The sequence below is a fragment of the Musa acuminata genome, chromosome BXJ3-2 (assembly GCF_036884655.1).
Source record: "Musa acuminata AAA Group cultivar baxijiao chromosome BXJ3-2, Cavendish_Baxijiao_AAA, whole genome shotgun sequence".
NCBI lineage: Eukaryota > Viridiplantae > Streptophyta > Magnoliopsida > Zingiberales > Musaceae > Musa > Musa acuminata.
In genome coordinates, this window is record NC_088350.1 from 4,989,682 (window position 1) to 5,010,667 (window position 20,986).

Consider the following 20,986-nt stretch of genomic DNA (forward strand, 5'->3'; position numbering starts at 1 on the left):
CTATAGAGTTCCAAAGAGGCCGATCCCCTAAAAAGATCAACCCCAAGTTTAGAATCTGCAAGGGTTCTAACACCTGGTATCAGAGCAGTGTTCTTGGCGTCTCGCTGCCCTTCCACAGCCATCCATCAACCCTCCACAACTACCTAAAGCAATTCCCACAATTGCTCAAGAGATCGTTGCCAAATTCCGCCATCATCGCCACCACCATGGATCATCCTTTGATCTCCCCGTGAATTGCAACAGGTTCTGGTTTTCTACCTTACTGCTGCTGCAATTTAGTTATCCTTATTTGAAAATCCCAAAAAAACTATTCCTATATTTCTGCATAAACTTTTCGTCATAAAGTTTTCATCTCTACGATGAAAGATACAATGCAGAATTCCAACCGTATAGCACCGTCTGTTTGATCTTGCTACTGTGTTTTTTCTATCCAAAGCTCTACGAAATTTTTATGACATCTTTGACACTTCCTAACAGCATATTTTCCTTTGGTTTTGTCAAAAATTCTCAATATAAACCATTGATATTTTACATCTAATCTGCTATACTTGAAAATCTGCACTGTAAAATTTCAGCCGCATAGCACTGTTTTTTTATCTTGACACTACGTTGTTTCTATCCAAATCTCTACGAAATTTTTATGATAGCTTTGACACTTCCTAATAGTGGATTTCCCTTTAGTTTCATCAAAAAATTCTCAATATAAACCACTGATCTTTTACGTCCAATCTGCTATACCTAAAAATCTATGCTGCAGAAAATTTCAACCGCATATTGTTGCCTTAACCCATCTATTTGCAATCTTTTTTGAATGAAATTTCTTATACACTTCATAGATCATCTTGGCTTCCATCTAAGATTGATTTATTACGAAATTCATCTCTAAAAATGATTTTACGTTGCTGCAAATTTTCGTCATAACTCGCTGAAATTTTTCGACGAGAATTCTGCAATCGCAACTTGCACCAATTTCCTTGCTGTTATACTGCCAAAATTTTCTTGATTAAATTAGATATCCTTGCTGTCATATAAACTGTGATTTTGTTATCAATTCCCTCCTCAATTCTCTCAAGTTTTTGGTGGAAATTACGTCGAGAAACCGTTGTTTCTTCGACGACAATTCTACTCTTACAAGACAGCACATACTTGCTGCAACTTCCACTGATTTCTATCAAATCTTTGCTACCATCTACCATAGATCCAAAACATTCATCCACAACCCTAAAACTCCACCAAACCACACCCTCAAACTGCACCCAAAATAGCCACAAAACAATCCTAAACCGTAGCCTACATCCACCAATCCACCAACCCTTTCGACTATCACCTCTCTGAACCAATACATGCCTTTAACCCGACAACAAAAGAGAGATCTTAACATCACAGATTTGGTGGCATATACTATGGCATCTGAGGAAGTAATCAATGCTAAATTTGAAGCCTTCGAGGTGCGAATGGAGGATAAGATTCGGACGCTCTTTACCGAACTCAGATTGGGCCGACCACTAAGCCCGAAGAAATCACATCAAGGAGAGAGCTTTGCCCAATCGCATCAAGCCCAAAGATATGACTTCCAAGAGAGGGGATGCTCTATGACCAACCCCAACTATCCATGTATGAGAGTAGACTTCCCTAGATGGGAAGAAGGAGACCCAATTGGTTGGATCTCGCGCGCGGAGCGATATTTTCGGTACCATAAAACCGCGGATGCATCTATGGTGAAAATTGCAGCTATACATCTTGAAGGGGATGCTATACAGTGGTTTGACTGGTTTGAACATACTTATGGAGTCCTTTCATGGCAACAATTCAAAGAAGGACTATTGATCCGCTTCAAACCAACCGATTACGAGAATATTAACAGACAACTAGCAAAGATCCGACAAACCTCTACCATTCAGGAGTACCAAACCAGGTTTGAAAGGTTATCTAATCAAACTCATGATTGTTCTCAAAAATAGCTATTGAGGACCTTCATTGAGGGCTTGAAGCCGGAGATCCGAGGAGAAGTTAAAGCGCGACAACCGTATACGCTTATGGCAGCCATCTCTTTCTCACGACATCAAGAGAAGCAATTGAACCATGAAGCTCGGAGGACTAGGGTCACTCCTCAACTAGTAATATTGAAGCCCTCAGTCCCCCCCTACTGTCGACCAAGTCCCTACACCAAGGAGGTTAATAAGAGAAGAGCTTCGGGAGTGATATGCGAAGGGGTTATGTTGGCATTATGACGAGCCATGGAGCCGTGAGCATCGCTGTAGTAAAGGGAGAATTCTTATGATTGAACCAATAGAAGAAGAGGTCATTGAACATCCAAAAGAGAACCTTGAATGTGAAGAAGAAGATGCAGAAGAAGAGCCACAACCGACCGAAGTTACGGTACATGCACTAGCCGGCTACTCAAACCCGCAAACGATGAAAGTTGGAGGCCTTCTCAAACAACAACCAATCACTGTTCTCATTGACACGGGCAGCACTAATAACTTTCTAAACAGTAATGTTAATGTCCAGATGACTTTACCTATTGAGAATTGCAGCAGGTTTGACGTTAAGGTCATCGATGGATGGATTTTGAAATATGATCGTAGGCGCCAAAAGTGAAACTGTTGCTGATCATGAGGCCTTACCAAGAGATAATTACATATTTCTTCATTCTCCCTCTTGATGATCATGAGGCCATTCAAAATTAAATGGTTGACGACATTAGGTGATATTTCTTGAAATTTTATGCAACTAATTATGAAATTTTACAGTAAGCAGAAACAGATGATACTGAATGGGAAACGTGGGGGCGATGTAACGATGATTTGCACACAACAAATAAAGAAGGTTTTGCATAAAGCATGCAGCGGATTTTTGGTACAACTTAAGCAGCAAACTAAGGGAGAGCCAATAGAATTTGAAGATCCAAACCTACTTCCTTTGATTGCTGAATTTTCAGATATATTTGACGAACCACACAACCTATCTCTTACCCATCGGCATGATCATTATATAACGATTCTTTCAGGCAAACCTCCAGCAAATACTCGGCCATATCAGTATCTATATCTCCAGAAGGATGAAATAGAAAGGATTGTAAAAGAGAAGCTCGAAACAGGAGTTATTCGGCCAAGTTGCAACCTCTACTCTTCACCGGTGCTACTTGTACACAAGAAGGACGGAACATGGCGAATATGCGTTGATTACCGAGCTCTCAATGGCATAACCATCAAGGACAAATACCTTATTCCAATAGCAGATGAATTGTTAGATGAAAAAGAGCACAAATCTTCACAAAGCTGGACCTTTGATCCGGGTATCATCAAATACGAGTGTACGAAGAAGACATACCGAAAACCACCTTTTGAACATACAACAACCACTACGAATTTTTGTTTTCTTCAACAAAAGGTGGAATATATTGGGCATATTATATCAGAGGAAGGCGTGGCAGTGGACCCCTTCAAAATTGGAGCAATGCAAAACTGGCCGACCCCGAGAAACATAAAATTACTACATGGCTTTCTGGGTTTAACAGGCTACTACCGCAAGTTCGTGAAAAACTATGGAAAGATTAGTGCACCACTTACTTCCTTACTAGAAAAAGATATCTTCCAATGGTTGGACAGAGCCTCTGCTGCCTTCGACAAACTTAAGGCAGCCATGACGACGACGCCGTTGCTAACACTACCAGATTTCATCCGACCCTTCATTATTGAGGCTAACGCATCTAGGGTCAGAATTGGAGCCATTCTCATGCGAGATGGTCGACCACTCGCATACACTAGCAAGGCATCATCTCCCTCCCATCAAAATAAGTCAACATATGATAAGGAGATGCTTGCCATTATGCGCGTAGCAACGAGGTGGAGACCTACTTGATTGGTCGACGATTTCAAATTAAAACCGACCATAAAAGCCTCAAGTACTTTTTGGAGCGAAAGATATCATCCCCTGAGCAGCAAAAATAGGTAACAAAACTTCTTAGATTTGATTATGAAATAACTTACAAAAAGGGGAAAGAGAATGTTCTTGCAGATGCGCTTTCGCAGCTACCCGAGCAAGCTGAAGTTTCGACTGTTTCACTTCTGACCAGCGACTTCCTTGAGGATATTAAGATGGAATGGCAGGAAGATTCAGAGACTAATAAGATTATAAAAATATTGGAGGAAGCACCAAGCTCCATGGCTCATTACAATTGGGACTCAAAAGAATTACACTATAAGGGATGCATTATGCTTGTGACAAATTCTACTTGCATCTTCACAAGCAGATTTTGGACAAAGTTATTACATATGCAGGGTATTAAATTGGAAAGGAGTACGACATATCACCCACAAACTAATGGCCAGACGAAAGTTGTAAATAGGTGCTTGGAGACAGCCCAAAGCCACCCATCAAATAAGACTACCCAAGGAGAACTCCAGACCCAGCCAAGTGCCATTATTGATCGACGGATCGTTACTCCACAACGATGACCCACTAAAGAAGTGCTAATACAGTGGGTGAACCTACCAATAGAAGATGCCACTTGGGAGAACTATGACGACTTGAAGATCAAATTCCCAGAATTCATGAATCATCAGCCTCGAGGACAAGGCTGATTTGAAGAGGGCGGGTCTGCTAGGACTCTAGCTTGGAGAGTCCTAATTGAGAGGGACATTCATGTAAAACCTACCTAAGCCGACCCCTATTAAAGAGGTGAAGAGGCCGGCTAGGGTTAGGAGGTTGTTTTTTAGAGAAGAATAAGGAGCTGTAAAGGAATAGGAGTCTTGAGTAGAAGTCCTATTAGGAGTTGGTTAGGAGTAAGAGTCTTGAGTAGGAGTCCTATTAGTAGTTAGGGTTTAGAAGCCCTATAAATAGTCATGTATTCCTCCTCTTTTGATAAGCAATAGATGAATCTTTTCTGCAGCCTTTGAGCAGCAACTTGGAGGGAGGAACCCCTATAGAGTTCCAAGGAGGCCGATCCCCTAAAGAGATCAACCCCAAGTTTAGAATCTGCAAGGGTTCTAACATTTCATCATCAAAATCCAAGATTCAACAATCTCCCCCTTTTTGATGATGACAACTAATTGATGACGGAGTTAACCTTAACTCCCAGAGTTTAAACAAACTCCCTCTATCAATATGCCATATTGATAGAACCTTGAACTCGAGCTAAATTCAAGTCGTTGCAAATTTCATCATGAATATTTGCAACACATCATCATACATAATATGATCATACTTCTCCCCATTTGTCATCAACAAAAAGGAGAAGTTCCAACTATCAAGTGTTTGAGATATAAGTTCAAATCATTGCATGAAAAACATAATATCAAGTTTTATCATCATGCAATTTGTAAGCTATAAAATTTAGCAAGTGTTACATCATGCAAGCTATCAAGTTTTAGATATGCAAGGTAGTAAGATAGCAAGTTTACAACATACAAGCTAACAAAAATTTCGAAAGCAAATGCAAGATAGCTTTCTTGTTGAGGTGTGTAAGCTAGTGATTCTTGCTTCCTATTGCAATGTGCAAGTTGCAAGTTTTGCTTCTTGAGATTGGCAAGATAGTGATGTTCAAGATAGCAAGCTCTTTCTTCTCTTTTGAAAAGTGTCATTTTTGCTTCCTTGGCAAAGTGCAAGCTAGCAAAATTTTACATTATTTTATAACAATCAAGCTAGCAATTTGGCAAGTGTTACTTCTCTTTGAAGTATGAAGGCTAGCAAGTTTTTAAAAAATAATATAACAAGCTAGCAAGATACAATATTTTACATGAAGCAAGCTACATGAAGTACGTTTGCATCTTCTCTTTAAATGTGCAAGCAAGCAAGCAAGTTTTTGCATCTTCTTGACTTGTGTAAGCTAACTAGCAAGCTAGCTATCTCCCCCTTTGTTATTGTCAAAATGAAGGAAAGAATGCAATCTTGTATCTATTTTTTTCTTTACCATAATTTTCAAATCATGACAAATGATGAATAATCAAAGATGAAAAATCAAGTCATGAATGTTAAAACAAATTTTCATCATGAATATTTCATCATTGCATGCATCATTATCATAAGTTAAAGTATTACATGCATAATGCCAAATCATCATTTATAATTACATCAATATTCCAATCATTATTTTAATATTTTTGCGCATCATTACATTTTCAATTTACGACGTGCACAATTTTAAAACATTACATATCATCCTTACTCTATGCATGATACTAAAAATAAATCAATTATCATATCATAAATGATATAGCAAATTTATATCATTTTAGAGCATCAACACAATATCATGAGTATTTCATGCATTCATATCATCACATGAAAAATATCAAAAATTAATTGGGTAATGAGATATACACTAAATGAATATAAGGGAGTTTCGAAAGATGAAAGAAAAATCAATTTATGTTTACCATGATCCAAATTTCAAAGAACATCATCTCGAGTTGTGAGAAAAAAAAATAATGAAAATATTGTGATTCATTTGGACAAATATTCTCTTTAATAAACTGCAAGAAATCATTCGAGAATAAAAAGTGAGGGATCTTGATTCAATTAAGAAAAATATCAAGATTTAGTTCCGAGAATCTAAGATCATGAGTTCAATAATACTTCCTTTTAATATATAGCAAGTAGAATCATAGGAGATCAAATAGTAAAAGAACTTCAAAATAAATTTTCAGTCATGAATTTCTAAAAAGATATTCTCTTTAGTAAATCGTAAAAGGAAACGAGAAAAAGATTTCAATTCATGCATAAGAAATTTTATGCTTCAAATTCAAATCTCAAGTAATTCCGAGGAATCAAAATCATGATATAGGTAAAAACTCATTCAAATTCAAATCATCAAAATCATCAAAATCTTTTCAAGAAAATTCAATGAAGACAACGTAAATAGATTGTCATGAGAACTCGATTCATGCATAATGTCTCAATTTTTTATGAATATCATAAGACATGATTTATTTCAACAAATCTCTTCTTTTATAAGTAGATAAAAAAACATAGGAGATCTTGATTCGTGCATAAGAAATCTCAAGTTATAAATTTCAAAAAATCAAGATAAAACTAATTTAAATTCAAATCATCAAATCAAGATCATTTTCAAGAGATTATATAAGATAGATTTATCACTAAGAATCAATTGTTGAATAATCGAAAAGCTTTAGAGGTATTTTGAAGAAAAAATATATATTCCCCCCTTTTGTTTTAATCTAAGTGATTTGATTTCATACAAGCATGCCTAAGTTTTTTTTTTTTTTCGTATGAAAACCATACATCATGGTTTAAAACTGAAAAGGCCACGTTCATTATTATAAAAATCGATAATCCATAAATCTCAAGAATCATCATGCATAAATTCAAAACATAAACTTATTGAGTATGATATCAAATCATTACTTCAAATAAAATATGATTTTATTAATCATAGAGCATCATTAAAACATCAAGCATGATTTCATAAGGTATTTTTAATTAAAATCATTTTGTTTATTTATCATAAAATATAATCATTTTTAAAATTACTTAGCATGATCCCTATTTTTTTTGGCATTTTCATTACATCATTAAACATATAAATTTCAAGAAAAATAATTAAACTAAATTAAAAATAACTCATGAAAAGTATTATGTAATTTTGAAATAAATTAAAGGAGTTTCGTTTGAGTTGTTTACCTCATTGTAGAAAGCCATTAAGGCATAGTTTGCCACCTCGCCTTTGTTTTTCTCCTCGTATTCGGATGAGCTTGATTCATCCAAAGTCGCCTTCTTCCCTTTATTAAGTTCATTTTTAATTTTTGATTCTTGTTTTAAAAATTTCATGAGGAGTTCAAGTTCACCATCACTTGAGCTTATGCTCGAGTGGTCTTCGATTGTTCTTAGTCTGAAATCTTTCCTGTTCTTTGGAATGTGGTTCTTAAGTTCTTTACATGCATTACATGTCATTTCATAGGTCATTAGAGACCCGATAAGTTCTTCGATCAAAAAAGTATTCAAATTTTTTTATTCTTGTATAGCCGTTATTTTCGAATCCTAATTCTTAGAAAGCGATCGTAAAATCTTGCTAACGAGTTCAAAATTAGAAAAGCATTTGCCAAGAGCTTTTAAACCATTTGACGACATCCGTAAAATGGGTGTACATATCTCCAATGGTTTCACTTGGTTTCATTTGAAATAGTTCAAAATTATACATTAAAATATTTATTTTAGAATCTTTTACTCTATTGGTGCCTTCATGTGTGATTTCGAGAGTGTGACATATATTGAAAGTCGTTTCATAAGTAGAAACCCGATTAAACTCGTTTTTGTCTAAGGCACAAAATAGAGCGTTCATAACTCTAGCATTTAAAGAAAATGTCTTCTTCTCCAAATCATTCCAATGGTTCATTGGAAGAGAAGACCTTCGAAAATCGTTTTCAATAATATTCTATAAATTTAAATCCAAGGAAAGCAAAAAAACTCTCATTCGAGTTTTCCAATATGTATAGTCTATCCCATTGAACAAGGGAGGACAAATGAGATAGTGACCCTATTGAAAGCCGAAAAGATCCATTTCTCTTGGGTGTTAAACCAAATGAGAAATCCGAGGCTTTGATACCAACTGTTAGGAATGAGTCAGTATTAAGAGGGAGGGTGAATTAGTGCAACGGTAAAATCACGTCGGTTTTGAAAATTTCTTTTGTTTCGTACGATAAAACCGATTTCGAAAACTTGTTCAACTTGAAAGCGTATTCGTAAACATGTTGAAAGCAGTAAGCAAGTAAGGAGGTTTGCAGTAAGGTAAGTTGCACAAAAGAAAATCAAACCAGATTTTTATAGTGGTTCGGTCGTCGTGACCGACTTCTACTCCATTGATTCCTCTTCCGTTGAGGCCACCGACATCGACTATCGATCTTCCTTTAATAGGCGAATATCAACCTCTTTACACTCCTCTTCTCAGTTTCACAAGTTTAGGAGATAACCTTTACAAGCAAACACTCCTCTCTAAACAGAATTCTAAGTTTAAGCTAGATGAGGGGATTTCTCAAGAGATTTCTACAGTGTTTTCTCACTTTTAAACTCTCTGTGCTTATGTGTGATAACGAGGGACGAGATGGGTATTTATAAACTTTAAGTTAATTCAAACTTGAAGCCTAAAAAGGTCTCATCCTAGGTTTCCTGGGTACTAGCGGTACCATCGTCGTTCCTGGGCGGTATTACCGTCGTAAGATTTGCCACTGGGCGGTACCACCGCTTGACAGGGGCGTTACCACTGCCTGACAGGTTCGGTACCACCTCTGGCAGCATTACTGCCGACGGTACCACCATCCAGAATACCTGGGGTGTTGTTCCCCATGCGGTACCACCACCGACTAGGGTTTCAACACCCTGGTTGGGCCTTGAACCTAGCCCAAACCAACCCAACTTCGGGCCCAGTTGGCCCCTAACAGAGTTGATGGGATTACCTTCTTGGCGAGTTCCGACAAGCTTCTTTGGCAAGCTCCTGGACTTCTCGGTTGGTTCCGGCAAAACTTCCGACAAACGTCCGGACTTCCAACGAACTCTCAAACTCCCAACGAAATCGTATTCTTGGTTCCGGGACTTCATTTTGCTTTATGCCTTGTTATCATAGTTAATCCTGTACACACAAAAACACACTTCGATCTAGATAATATTTACTATGCATGAATCATGTTGTCTGGCATGTCATTGGTCCATCGACGCTTCGTCTGATTCTTCGGCGCATCGTCCGATCTTACGGCCTATTGCCCAATCGGCCAGTTGATCTCCGCAACTCCGATATCCTTTATGTGATATTCGCTCTTCTTGGCCTGATGCCTGAATCTATGGCCCGAAGCCTTCTGTCGATACGTCGACCGATCCTCCAGTCCGACGTCCAATCTTCTAACACGTTTTCCTCTGGCCCAACATGATTCTTCCTACTTTAATTGTCTCTCCCAGATCGAAGCATCCTACGTCACTCGAAACACAGATCAAATCATAAATACTATCAATTGGTTTCATCATCAAAATATGAGATTCAACAAGATTATGCTTTAAGCCATCAACCAACAATACATCTTCAATCAAAAAGTTAGATTTCTTACCTATGGCTCCTTTGCCAATGATTTTACCATTGTTGTCTCCGAAGGTGACATACCCTTCGTTTAGGCTAGTGAGCTTAGAGAAGTGAGATGGATCTCCGGTCATGTGCCTTAAGCATCCACTATCAAGATACCATCTCTTGCTCCTAGCTTGTGATGATAAACATTTTTATAAAAAAGGGTGATTTTTAGGTACCCATTTGACCTTGGGTGCCTCAAAAATCGATCTACACAACTTATCATCTTGCATTGAGTCATTTGAGGTTTATTTAGAAACACAAATGAATTTATGTGGACTATATCTCTTAAGTGTACATTTATAGGCAACATATCTAAGTTTACAACAAAAGTTGCATTTGGTGTGGGGTGATACATGCAAGATAGGACCTTTAACAAAGGCAGTTAGATTTTGGTGAGAGTCACTCATAAATCCGATTCCATCTCTTCTATGAATGTGACCCTTTTTAGCAAGGATCATGTTCAAGGATTTGCTATAAACCTCAAACTTTTCTAAGTTTATTTAAGTAGCAAGTTTTCCTTTTTAAGCATTTCTAATTCATTACATTTTGTGCAAGGAGCTAAACTATCATCATGCTCAATCTTTAGTCTATCAAAATCGCTAACAAGAGAAGCATGCTCTTTTTTCAATAATTTATATATTTTACTAACTAATTTACATTCATCAAATAAATAATGAAAAACACTTAGTAATTCATCAAAAGATAAATTTGCATCTAATGAAATGCTTACCTCATCTCCAATAGCCATTAGTACATAGTGAGCAACTTGCTTGGTATTGATTGGCTCCTCTTCTCTGGATGCACTTAAATCGTCCCAAGTTGCTTTAAGAGCATTCTTCTTCTTTGGTTACTTTTTCTTTGCTTTAAGACATTCGCTTTTGAAATACCCTGGCTTTTTGCATTCGTAGCATATAACTTGGGTTCAAATTTATTTTTAGAATCATTTTTAAATTTATTATTTTTTATAAATTTTTTGAACTTTCTTGTCATGAGTGCAAGTCATATCCTTTGAATTTTCTTTCAAGTGGTCTTCTTGAGTTCTTAGTGTCATATCCTTTATGTTCTTTGGAAGGTTATTCTCAAGCTCTTCATGAGTATTACAAGTCATCTCATAGGTCATTAGTGACCCGATTTGTTATTCGAGAGGAAAGTTATTTAAGTCCTTGGCTTCTTAAATGATCGTTACTTTAGAGTCCCAACTCTTTGGAAGAGATCTTAAAATTTTATTAACAAGTTCAGAATCCGAGAAACTTTTACCAAGTCCTTTTAGACCATTAACGACATCTGTAAATCGGGTGTATATGTCTCCAATGGTCTCACTCGGTTTCATCCGAAACAACTCATAAGTATGGACTAAAAGATTAATTTTTGACTCGTTTACTCTACTAATGCTTTCGTGAGTAACTTCTAGTGTGTGCCAAATATCAAGAGCTGTTTCACAAATAGACACTCGATTGAGCTCGTTTTTATCTAAAACACAAAACAAGGCATTTATAGCCTTAGCGTTTAAAGCGAAAGTCTTCTTCACCAAGTCATTCCAATCGTTCATTAGAAGAGAAGACTTTTGAAAATCATTTTCGACAATGTTCCATAGCTCAAAATTCATATAAATCAGAAAAATCCTTATTATAGTCTTCCAATATGTGTAATCTGTTCTATTGAACATGGACGGACATGTAATTGAGTGGCCCTCTTGGTTGCTGGAAAATGTCATCTATTGGGTTTCAAACCAAATGAGAGTAACCGGGCTCTGATACAAATTGTTAGGATCAAGAGTGGCACTAAGAGGGGAGGGGTGAATTAGTGCAGCAAACAAAACGTTGATTCCGAAAAATATTCATTTCGATTCAATCCGTTTTAGAAAGAAATTGAACTTGAAAGCTTTTGTAACAGTGCAAAGAGAAGGTTAAGGAAGTTTGTAGTAATGTAAATTGCACAAATAAAAAAGCAAACCAAAATTTAAAGTGGTTTGATCATTATGACCTACATCCACTTCCGATTCCTCCTCCGTCGAGGTCACCGGCGTCCACTAATGGTCTTCTTCAATAGGCGAAGACCAACCATCTCTTTACAGCGCTTTCTCCTTTTCACGGGTGTAGGAGATAATCCTTACAAGTCTCACACTTCTCTTGAATGATCTCAATACTTAGAAAAGGAGGAGGAGGACTCAAGCACTTTTACAACACTTTAACACTTCAAAAATTCAAGATTATGTCAATTCTTTCGTACCCTTTCATACAGAAAAAGGTGAGGTATTTATAGGCACCAATGTATTCAAAATTAGAGCCAAAAAATGTCTCATCCAAGTTTTTCGAGGTACTGATGGTACCACTACCATTATTGGGCGATACCACCGCTTGACACTTGACACTGGGTGGTACGACCGCCTGACAGGGATGCTACCATCGCTGGTAGCATTAACTGTCGATGGTACCATCGCCCAGAACACTTGGGAGATCGGGTCTGCCAGGCGATGCCATCACCAGCCGTGATTTCAAGTGCTGAATGGGTTGTTCAATCTGACCAAATTCAACCGTATTAAGGGCCTAATTGACCCTGACCGAGTTAGTGGGATTACCTCCCGATCCTAACTCAACTAATATTCTAACTACGATTAAGGCAAGCAATTAGTCCGGTATGTCGATTTTTCTTTTAGCGAACCTCCTGCGAATTTCTCAACGAAACTTCCGACGAGCTCTCGGCAATCTTCCAACGAGCTCTCGGTGATCTTCCGATGAGCCTCTAACGAACTTCCGATGAACTCTCGGTGAGCTCCCGATATACTTCTGGTACATCGTCCGAATCTTCAACTTCGGCCCATCATCTGCTTTATGTCTTACTGCTATCGTAGTTTATCCTATACACTTATCTCAACACATAAATTAGGTCAAACAATTCACTAATTGATTTCATCATCAAAATCCGAGATTCAAAATCGATCACTACGTTTAATAATTCTTGAAAGCATAGATTTTGAATCCAATTTTTTTTTTTTTTTTTGAGAATAATGAGTTAGACCTTCCTATACGACTCTATATATATATATTTTTTTATAAAACCCTTCGATATATTTCACTCCTTCCCATCTTCTTATAAAGAGAGAAAAGCAAAGATCATGCAGCAGTGCAGATTTAATTAGATCATGATGGTAAGATAGTTTGGAAATCATAACAAGATAATGGTGAACAAAGGTGTCAGAAATTATAACAAAATAAAGATTATGTTGTAATTGGGAGGAGAGGAGAGGAAGTCAGCCAAGGCATTCTACGCAAGTGCATTTCCTTCAAAACAACAGAAGAACTGGTCGGAGCCCAGTGCATTTCATCATCCAGTATAAACGAGAAAACAAAAAAACAAAAAAAAATTGAACATACAGGAGTGGGTCCTCAGAAACATGCTTATGGTTTTCACCAAGATGAAAAAGATCAGGTCTCAAAGATTCCATGCCATCATCGGACCCAATAACACCAATCGTTGAGAGAAGAGATGACAAAAAGGAAGAAAAATCCAATCTTGACGATGAAAGAGCGAGGGGGAATGACAAATTTCGGAGAAATTATTCGCTGCACCTTGCGGAACAAAGGGGGCGAAGCCACTCAGCATCTCCTCGCGAAGCCAATTTAGCCCTCTCGAAAAGCCAACCTCCTCGATCGTACACATAGAGATTGGCAATCAGAAGGCCACTTGCTCGTTCTCTCTCTCTCTCCTACAGGAAGAGCAGTATTACCATCTCTGTAGCCAAAAATAATAATAAATAAAAAACAAAGCAAAACGAGGTACAGAGGAGCTCTGGTCACTGCTTGCCGCTCGCTGCAACCTAGCTGAGGCCCTTCTCACATCTCCCGATCCCCATCTACAAATACATATATATATATAGATCTTTGAGTCCAGAAATTAGGGTTTGAAAGGATTGAAGAGTCGGGTTATGTGGTCGTACTAATTTACGGAAGTGACACGACAGGTGGATGAGAAGGCACAAAGTCAAAAGTGAAGTCCAAATGGACCGGTCCACTTATTATACATTTCCCAGCGTACCATGCATGACCCACGTCCAACCAACCAAACAAAATTCCTAAATCCATTTGACTTTCGTATTTATATAAAAATAAAAAAGAAGAGTCTTCATTTTATTTTTTTTTTTTTTTTTTTTGGGACTTAACCATCCATCAGGTTTTTTGCCAGCTAATTCAAATTTGTCGGATATTTCTGTATCTTTTGAATATTTATTATTGAAGTTCGTAATCAATAATAACTTTCATCAAATAAAAAAAATTATATTATTCTTATATAATGTTAGGCTATAATCCGTAAAGCTACTTCGACACATTTCACTTTCATTATGTTATATCATTTTGACAGGACACTTTTCACCTTAACTACACTTTTTTACATATTAATTTTTAATTATTCAAAGTCCTACATTCGTTAACGAGAGTCTCCCGTGTTAGGATCAAGAGCACTAAGAGGGGGGGGGTGAATTAGTGCAGCGGAAATTTTACAGCAATTAAAACCGAAAGCTGCATTCGTTCGATAGAAACTATTATGATGCAAAAGCTGATTCACAGTTTGTATCTAAGTGCAGTTTGCGTCTAAGCGCAGATTGCGTCTAAGCGCAGTTTGCGTCTAAACACAGTTTGCGTCTAAGCACAGTTTGCGTCTAAACACAGTTTGCGTCTAAGCGCAGTTTACGTCTAAACTCAGATTTACGTCTAAACGCTGTTTTACGTCTAGACGCAGATTTACGTCTAAACTTTGAAACTCGTTTGTATACTCGCAGAAGGCAGTATGCAGTTGAAATCAAGACGTAAACGTGAACTGAGAACTGATGATTGTGAGAGGAAAGCCGATTTACGTCTAAATGCAGTTTTACGTCAAAATGTTGAAACTCGTTCGTAAAATTGTAGAGGACAGTTTGCAGTTATCAATAGGATCAAAATGTAAGTGTAAACTGCAAAGAAACTCTTTCGTAAAAGCACCGAAGACAGTTCTGCAGAATCAAACGTAAACGTAAACTGTAATGTACGAAAATACGAATTTACGTCTGAATGCAGATTCGGAAGAACAGCACTTAGAACTTGTTCGTGAAAGCGCAGAGAGCAGTAGTAATGGAGGAGGTTTGCAGTAATGATAAAGTGCTCAAAAATAAACGCAAACCAGAGATTTAGAGTGGTTCGGTCAGCCTTGACCTACTCCACTTTTGGCTTCCTCCACCGACGAGGTTGCCGACGTCAACTAGGGGCCTTCCTTCAATGGGCGAAGGCCAAACTGCCCTTTTACAGTTTCTCTCCTTTTAACAGGCTCAGGAGACAACCTTTACAGACCTTTCTCTCCTCACTTTACAACTGAAAACTTGAAGAACAGAAGGAGGAGACTTAAAGGCTTTACAACACTTTTGAGCTCTTAGAATCACAGAAAAGATCAAGATTTCGGTGTGGGTCTGTTTCTTTTCAGTGCTGAATGGGTGGGGTATTTATAGGCCCCAACCCAATTCAAATTTCGAGCTCAAATCGATCAAATCCCGAAATTCCGGGATCAGGCGGTTGCACCTCTTGACTGGAGAGGTGGCACCGCCTGGCAGAGCTCGAAGTCTGAGCTCAGGCGGTTGCACCTCTCGACTGGAGAGGTGGCACCGCCTGGCAGAGCTCGAAGACTGAGCTCAGACGGTTGCACCTTCTCTGTCAGGGGTGGTTGCACCTTCCTGCCAGAGCTCGAAGACCGAGCTCAGGCGGTGCATCTCCTGACCAGAGAAGTTTCTCTTCTCTGCCAGAGGTGATCGCCCCTTTCTGCCAGAGGTGGTTGCACCTCTCTGCCAGAGGTGGTTGCACCTCTCTGCCAGAGCTCGAAGACTGAGCTTAGGCTGTGCATCTCCTGGCCAGAGAGGTCGTACTTCTCTTCCAGAGCTCGAAGACTGAGCTCGGTGATTGCATCACCAGGCAGAGCTCGAAACTTGAGCTCAGGCGGTGCTACCGCTTGACAGAGGAGGTTGCACTGCCCAGTCTCGCTTGGAGACTGAGCCCTGGGCGGTTGCACCGCCTGGCTGGAGCGGTTGCACCTCCCAGTCTCGCTGGGAGACTTAGCCTGGGCAGTGGCACCTCCCTGCCTGGGCGGTTGCACCTCCCACAGCTTCTTGGGTTCGAATGGGTTGAACCATTCGACCCAACTTGAGTTCTTCAGGGGCCCAATTGCCCCAGGATTAAGCTAATGGGATCACCTCCCATTTCTAACTTAATCACCGTGCTAACTATGATTAAATCTAAGACAATTTCTGCAGCTTTGCTTCGGTACGTCAATTGCTTTTTCCGGCGAGTTTCCGGCGAACTTCCGTCGATCATCCGATGAACCCTCGGTGATGCTTCTGCGGACTTCCGGCAAACTCCTGGACTTTGCGACGATCCACTTGGCGAGTTCCGACGAGCTTCGCTTGGCAAGCTTCTGGACTTCTCGGATCTGTTCCCGCAGAACCTCCGACGACCGTCCGTACTTCCGTCGAACTCTCGAACTCCCAACGTGATCATGAACTTGACTCCGGCGCAACTCCTGCTGCTTGTCTATCTTTCATCGTAGTTAATCCTGCACACTCAAAACAAAAACTTCGATCGAGACAATTAATCCTAAACAATTAACCAAGTTGTCCGGCATGTCATTGGTCCCTCGACGCTTCGTCCGATTCTTCGGCGCATCGTCCTTTCCTACAGCCTATTGCCCAATCGGCCAGTTGACTCCGCAACTCCGATATCCTTGGCACAATACCCGCTCTTCTTGGCCCGATGCCTGAGTCCACGGCCCGAAGCCTTCTGTCGATACGTCGACCGATCTACTGGCCCGACGTCCAATCTTCTGACATGTTCCTCCGGCACAACATGATGTTCCTGCTTTAATAGTCTCATCCTGATCAAAGCATCCTGCGTCACTCAAAACGCAGATTAAATCATAAACATATATCAAGTAGTTTCATCATCAAAATACGAGATTCAACAATCTCCCCCTTTTTGATGATGACAACTACTTGATGATGGAGTTAACCTTAACTCCCGGAGTTTAAACAAACTCCCCCTATCAATATGCCATATTGATAGAAACTCTTAGATTCAAAAATCTAAGCAACATGTCATCATAAACGGAGTTAACCTTAACTCCCAGAGTTTAAACAAACTCCCCCTATCAATATGCCATATTGATAGAACCTTGAATTCAAACTGAATTCAAGTCATTGCAATATTCATCGTGAATACTTGCAACACGTCAACATGAACATATGCATAAACTTATGCATCACATGTCATGTCATCAACATACTTTCATCAACATACTTCTCCCCCTTTGTCATCAACAAAAAGGAGAAGTATCATAATCAAGTGTTTGTGATATTGGTTCAACTTATTGCATGAAAAACATATTATCAAGTTTTATCATCATGCAGTTTTGAAGCCAGAAAATTTAGCAAATGTTACATCATGCTTAGAATATTCAGGCTATCAAGTTTTAGATATGCAAGTTTTACAGCATACAAGATAGCACTTTTAGAACATGCAAGCTAGCAGTTTTGAGATGTTCAAGAAAGCAACTCTTGCTTCTTGAGATATGCAAATTTGTCAAGTTTTGCTAGATGTGCAAGTTAGCATTTTTGCCTCTTGAGATAGGCAAGATAGCACATATGCTTCTTTTGAGATAGCAACTTTTCGCTTCTCTTTAGACTACAAGCTAGCAATTTTTACGATATACAAGTTTCGCAATATACAGGCTAGCAAAAACTTCGAAAGCAAATGCAAGATAACTTTCTTGTGTAGGCTCATGATTATTGCTTCCTATTGTAATGTGCAGGTTGCAAGTCTTGCTTCTTGAGATATTCAAGATAGTGATTTTCAAGAAGACAATTTTTGCTTCTTGAAATAAGCAAGTTAGCAATCAAGTTTTTGCATCTTCTTGACTTGTGCAAGCTAGCTATCTCCCCCTTTGTCATTGTCAAAAAGAAAGGAAGAATACAGTTTTGTAGTTCTTTTTCCTTTTACAACGATTTCAAAATCATGACAAAGGATGAATAATCAAGTTATGAATGTCAAGACAATTTTTCATCATGAATATTTTATCATTGCATGCATCGTTATCATAGGTTGAAGTATTACATGCATAATTTCATATCACCATTCATAATTACATTAATGTTTCAATATAGCAATTTCTTCTCAAAGTGTGTAACTTAGCACTCATAGCATTTTAAATCATGATTTACATCATATGCAACACATCACATCATAATTAGAAAGCACAAGTATTGCATGCATAATTGCACATCATAAATGTTTCATATCATAATGGTATCAATTTTGTCAAATTATATCCTACCATGCATGATCAAAACTTCCCCCCATTTTATCATTGAAAACAAGAAGAAAGTAGGGGGTAGAGCATAAAAGTGTTAAATATTTCAATCATTTCAAGGCATCATAGATCAAGTTATGATTCGTGATTCATCATAAAGCAAGTTAGTTTTCAATCATCACATAAGGCATTTAAGGAATTTTTGAAACATAGGAGAATGATTAATTTAAGCATACAATGTTTCAATCCAATTCAAGTCATGAATATCAATGCTTTCATATTGTGAGTATCAATTCATGAATACCACAGGATATTATTTGTGACTTCAATTTTGCAAGATCAAGATTATGATTTAGATAAAACTTATTCAAATCAAATCATTAACTTGAAATTCATAATCAAGTCATTAAAATTAATTTCGAGATTCACAAAATATCATGAAATCATTAATCTCGATCAGATGGGAAAATTATTTTTTAAGAGATTCTTTTTCATCTAATCATGCCTTAGTCTTTATATGCCAAATTAAGATAAGCATGAAAGTTCAAGACAAAAGGCAAAGAAATCTTGTTATTTCTATATTATGAAATATATGATATCAAGGCTCATGATTCATTTGAAAAGATATAGTACAAAGAGCAACTTGAAACATTATTATCAAGATCACATTTTAAAATATTCCAAGTTTTAAGATATTAATATGACACTTCATTGAATTCTAAGAAATCAAAAGACAAGTTGCATTTCATTTGAAGAACTCCTTTTTGATAAGCATAATGAACGATCTTGATTTATAACGAGCTTCATGTTATAATTATCAAGATCATGATTTTAATAATTATTCTCTTTAGCAATGAATCACAAAAGCATTTTATTTTTGCATAAGAAATCTCATTGTATTATGATTTATAAATTCTTTTTCTGCACATGAATCATAGGAGATATGTATGTGAAACAAATCTTTGCAAGCAAAAATACTATCATTCATATTTCAAGATGGAATTTATAAGCAGGGATCATTTCATCAAATCTATTTTAGAAAATTATTTTTCATAAGTGTATGAGTAAATCCGATTGTTAGGATACCACTTATTAAGTGAATCCGAAAATGAAATTAACACTTTCATATATTTAGACATGATTTTTGCTATAGATTTTGAATTTAAATCATGAAGATCAAACAAGCTCATGATCATGAATAACTTAAAATCTCATGCATAAAATTGTTAATCATTGTATCATAACCATTTAATATTATTATGCATTACTTTAAATCAAACGTGATTTCATTCAACAATGTTAATCAAACATGATACACATTATTACTTCTTAACCATGATTTCATATTTTCAATCAAAATAATTTTGTTTGTTTATCATAAAATATGCAATATTATCATTTTCGAAATTACTAGCATGATCATAATTTTGTAATTTTTTTTTTTAACATGTAATTTTCAAGAAAATTAATTCTAAACTAAAAAAGAAAACTACATCATGAAAGCATCAAGTAATTTCAAAATAAACCAAAGGCATTACCTCAACGTTGTAGGCTGTTAAGGCGTAGTTTGTCGCCTCGCTTTTGTTGATTTTTTCTTCGTCTTCGGAGGAGCTCGATTCATCCCAATTTTTGTTCTTCTTCTTGCGTTTAAAGCAAGTAGTTCCATTCTTTTTGCTTTTTAATTTTCGTTTCATTTGTAGTTTAAGTTCACCATCACTTGAGCTTATGCTTGAGTGGTCTTCAAATGTTCTATGTCCCAAATCCTTCCTGTTCTTTGGAAGGTTATTTTGTTCATCATTGTCCTCATCACTTGAGTCATCGCTCAAGTGGCATTCATTTGTCCAGAGTTCCAAATCCTTCCTGTTCTTTGGAAGGTGATAGTGTTCAACATGTTCATCATGTGCATTGTGCACCATTTCATATGTCATCAATGAGCCAATTAGTTCTTTAAGTGGTAAGTTGTTTAGGTTTTTAGCTTCTTGAATAGCAGTTACTTTTGAATCCCAAGTTTTAGAAAGTGAGCGCAAAACTTTGTTAACGAGTTCAAAATCCGAAAAGCTTTTACCAAGTGATTTTAAACCATTGACGACATCCGTAAAACGGGTGTACATGTCAACAACGGTTTCGCTTGGTTTCATATGAAAAAGCTCGAAATCATGTAGTAAAATATTAACTTTCGAGTCTTTGACTCTACTAGTTCCCTCGTGCGTGATTTCAAGAGTGCGCCAAATATCGAAAGCCGTTTCGCACAAAGAAACCCGATTGAACTCATTTTTGTCCAAAGCGCAAAATAAGGCATTCATAGCCTTTGCGTTTAAAGAAAAATACTTCTTCTCTAAATCCGACCATTCGTTCATCGATTTAGAGGGAAGTTGAAAACCGTTTTCAACGATATTCCATAAATCCATATTTAGAGAAATCAAGAAAACTCTCATTCGAGTTTTCCAATAAGTGTAGTCCAATCCGTTAAAGAACGGTGGACGAAAGACCGAAAAGCCCTCTTGAAGAGCCATTTCTCTCGGGTGTAAATCCGAAATGAGAAATACCCCGCTCTGATACCAATTGTTAGGATCAAGAGCACTAAGAGGGGGGGGG

The 20,986-nt window shown here is 37.6% G+C and overlaps 1 long non-coding RNA gene and 2 other non-coding genes across 3 annotated transcripts; all 3 read right to left on the minus strand.

Moving 5' to 3' along the window:
* Positions 1-13,317: 13,317 nt before the first annotated feature.
* Positions 13,318-14,020, minus strand: LOC103974382 (uncharacterized). The gene is made up of 2 exons (XR_670902.3): positions 13,853-14,020; positions 13,318-13,778 (listed from the first exon to the last, which is right to left on the minus strand). It is a non-coding gene; the product is annotated as an uncharacterized LOC103974382 (long non-coding RNA).
* LOC135632184 (small nucleolar RNA snoR118) lies at positions 13,320-13,404 on the minus strand. Its single transcript, XR_010494639.1, has one exon. It is a non-coding gene; the product is annotated as a small nucleolar RNA snoR118 (small nucleolar RNA).
* LOC135632174 (small nucleolar RNA R66) lies at positions 13,455-13,529 on the minus strand. Its single transcript, XR_010494629.1, has one exon. It is a non-coding gene; the product is annotated as a small nucleolar RNA R66 (small nucleolar RNA).
* Positions 14,021-20,986: the final 6,966 nt, after the last annotated feature.